Raw genomic sequence first — 3,159 nt, 5'->3', positions numbered from 1 at the left:
ATTATGAAATAAGAATATGAAACATAGAAAGGCTACTGCCATATTTCTATAAAGAAAATTGTATTTAAAGCACGCAGTGAAACATCGCTGATCCTTTAGACATCTTACCCTTGCTGGCCTATCCAGCCGTGAAACAGTTAATGATGGAATATTTAGCTAATTCTTCAGTAGTAACAAGAGATTCTCCATAGAATTCCTTTTTTTCTCACCAGCAGGTGTTAACTGTATTCTCTGTGAATTCTTGATCATTAAATAGCACAGGCAAGGCACTATAACAACATAGACTGTGTCATTTGACCATCTCTAGAAGATGTCTTCTGCAAGGCAGTGAAATTCGAAAGAAGGAGACTGGATACAGGGGACAGAGGATGCGCATATCACAGACACAGAGTGACAGTCTGGGGAATTATCAGACTACAGTGTATGTTACAAAAAACCTCCCAGTCTCTCCCCCCGGGATATCCCCCATCAAATCTGTATTCATGCAGCACATAATTAAAGGTACAAATTAGATGAAACCGAATATTCCAGTATGGAACATTGCAATCTATTTTCTCATTTTATTTTTGACTTTAAAATAAATTATGACTATTTACATTATCCTATAAATGAATAAATTTGCGCATCCTTAGTAAACGATATGATAAATAATGATTGTAAGACCCTTGCCTAGACTACGAACAGATATCTAATCCTCTTATACCTAAAGCCAAGACTGATTAATAGTGTTGCAATCTGATCTATGCATTCGGTGTACATCACATTAATCGTGACTTTTAATTCTGCCTGGGGGTGGTTGGGTGGTCTCAGTATATGAGACTGTTAGAGGAGGCCATTTAATCTGCTGCTTGGTGAGGTGGTCCTTGCAATGGCTGTTCCTTTTCACTATGGATGAAGGTGGATTTAATCATTACTGTAACCATCCATATAGATCAGTTACAGCTGCTTCCCCCCACCATCTTTTTACTCTTGATACAAGAAGCTGGGGGGGGGGGGGGCAGATCTTTCCTTTTTCCTTTTATTTATTTATTTATGTATTGCTAACATTCACAGCAGTTGCTTTTTTTTATTTTATTTTTTGCAAAACATTGTAAAATATAAAATCATCCCCTTGTGCAGTGATGAAATAAAATATTAATTTCTCAATGCACAGGTTAGCTGGGGATTTATTTTTTTTTAAATAGCAATTAATCTAGCCCCTGATTCTTTTTTTAATGTTACCCCTGTTTGGCACATAAATAGTTAATGCTGCCCATGGTAGTAGAGATACTTGGAGGGTTACATTGGACCTGGTGACATGTAATATTCAGTACTTATGAAGGTTAATGCCCACACTATGTAAATGGCACGTCTGCCAGGAGATGTAGAATCTGCTACAAAGTATCAGGATATGTCAGAGGCTGTGTACCTATGGAAACCATACTGTCCCTTTAATCAGGGGTCCCTACAGAATCCTTACATCATAAGAATGGCATCAAATCTGCAAGATTCCATCTAAAAAAACAAGTGGAAAAAAATGGAATGAAAGCCATAGTCACAAGACAAGCATTAAAATGCTGGTCACAGCCTGCTGCTTGGTAGATAGATCACTATTCACAGCAAGCTGTGCCCTCTCCCCTGATTGTGCCCAGCATCCCCCTGATTGGGTTAATTAACAAGAAGCACCATTTATTAAAATTCATCCATCAGCCCCCCTTGAAGAAGATACCCAGTGATGCCAAGCTCTCCCTCTCTCTCTATACCAAAAATAAAAATGCTAAAGGGGTGGGGTGGGGGGGGGGGGGGGGGGTATATTGGGGATAAAAAGGGGGTCCTACCTTCACGATCCACCACTGGACTGCCACCCAAAGGGGGGTATAGATCAGCTCCAACACCTGGGGAAGCCCCCTCCCCCTGTTCTGCCTCGGTTTGCCCGCAGTCCCAGCCCAGGCAGCCCTCACTGCAGCTCAGAGCCCTCCCCTTTGCTGATGCTGGGGTGGGCTACAGTTCAGGAGACGGCTTGGGGTAGTGGAGGCGAGCGCTGATTGGCTGAGGGTGATGTCATTCCCAGCCGGGCTGAGGAGGGATGCTTGCAGCTGCAGTCTGTCCGCAGTCACACCGGCCAGTGATGGGTAGCAGGGAGAATGCAGTGAAGGATGCTTACAGTGGGGACACAGTGGGCAAGGTGCAGTGTTAGGCAGTCTTAGAAAATAGAAAAAAAAAAAAGATACAAATAAAATAGATACTGTATGTTCTGTAGTGAATGCTGCAGAGGTGATGGACATGTGTATAGTGTTTCAGTTTTATGTCCTTTGCTACATTCAGCTGGGACACAGACCATGACAAAGACAAATCACCTTGTAACACTAAAGAGATTTAAAAAAAAAAAAACATTTATCTTCCAGATGCCTTGCCCATACCTTGCACTCCAATTCCACACACATATTCAATATTAAAGTTTTAAAAAGTGCAAAGAAGGTGCACCTTATTTTTTATTTGTATTTTTTGTGGGTGACATTTTTTTTTTTGTGAAAATAAATAATTAACGTCTCTTTCACTGTAGTTTAACCACATGCTCCCCGGCTTTTTTAAGAGGAAATGGTGACGCACCCCCATAGACACTTATGTAAAGCATTTTTTATTCAAGTTAATGAAAAGTGTTCTTGTCAGGCAAGCAAGAGGGTCTTTCATTCACGAGATAATTAAATGAATAAATAAGAACCGCTTATTCAATTTGTGGGTATCGCCAACAGCGTCCGCAGATATGTGTAAACAGTTCTCATTCATTGCTTTTCAAGTGAATAGGATGCTTCTATTCTCACTCTTTTGTACCTGAATAATTTTATCTCCATTCATTTAACGGAAAATTTACAGGGTTATTCACTTAAAACAAGAATTGCCAGGAGCTCAAATTTAATTCAAAGTGAATTCCAAATGTAAGGCTAAAGTAGCTGATTTGGACGTGGATCTGAATTTTTCCAGTTTGACTATTTTGATGTTAAATCTGAAATTCCCTTTGAATTCACCGAGAATTACGGAAAATTCGAACTTTAGTAAATAACTGTGCATGTGGCCATTGCACGTGGGACTTAACGCTCACATTGACATCCGAGGGGGATCCACTATTGGACCTCCCTCAGCTGTTACAGTAGCGATGAAAACACACATGATCTCACGCAA

At 40.5% G+C, this 3,159-nt stretch overlaps 1 protein-coding gene across 3 annotated transcripts in view; it reads right to left on the bottom strand.

Annotated features, from left to right (window-relative positions):
* The window catches only part of CNTN1 (contactin 1), a 144,228-nt gene extending 142,281 nt beyond the window's left edge, over positions 1-1,947 (bottom strand). For 2 of the 3 annotated variants that reach the window (XM_063446921.1, XM_063446924.1), the window contains exon 1: positions 1,818-1,947. The gene's annotated coding sequence lies outside the window, so the exon portion shown is untranslated. Of the gene's footprint in view, positions 1-108; positions 130-1,817 lie in introns of those variants that run through there. The other variant, XM_063446923.1, reaches the window with a different exon arrangement.
* Between the last annotated feature and the right edge of the window lie 1,212 nt (positions 1,948-3,159).

The sequence above is a fragment of the Pelobates fuscus genome, chromosome 3 (assembly GCF_036172605.1).
Source record: "Pelobates fuscus isolate aPelFus1 chromosome 3, aPelFus1.pri, whole genome shotgun sequence".
Lineage (NCBI taxonomy): Eukaryota > Metazoa > Chordata > Amphibia > Anura > Pelobatidae > Pelobates > Pelobates fuscus.
Note: the sequence above shows the minus strand (reverse complement) of the source record. Positions and strands in the feature narration are given on the sequence as shown.